Source organism: Cervus canadensis, chromosome 17 (assembly GCF_019320065.1).
Source record: "Cervus canadensis isolate Bull #8, Minnesota chromosome 17, ASM1932006v1, whole genome shotgun sequence".
In the NCBI taxonomy this organism is placed as follows: domain Eukaryota; kingdom Metazoa; phylum Chordata; class Mammalia; order Artiodactyla; family Cervidae; genus Cervus; species Cervus canadensis.
The window spans coordinates 33,678,242-33,678,531 of NC_057402.1; positions in this window are offsets into that span (position 1 = coordinate 33,678,242).

The following is a 290-nucleotide window of genomic DNA, read 5'->3' on the forward strand; positions in this document are numbered from 1 at the left end:
CAGGGAAGCCTCAGAAAGCATGATATCCCCATCTTTATTCTTCTTCCTCAACATTGCTTTGGCTATATGGGATCTTTTGTTGTTCCAGATGAATTATTTGTGGGACTTTTTGTTCTAGTTCTGAAAAATGTCATGGGTGTTTTTATACAGATTGCCTTAACTGTAGGTTGCTTTGAGTAGTTTGCTCATTTTAGTAATAATAGTTTTTTCAGTCCCTGAACATGCAATATCTTTCCATTTATTGGTATTGTCTTCAGATTCCTTCAATCAGTGTTTTACAGATTTTAGAG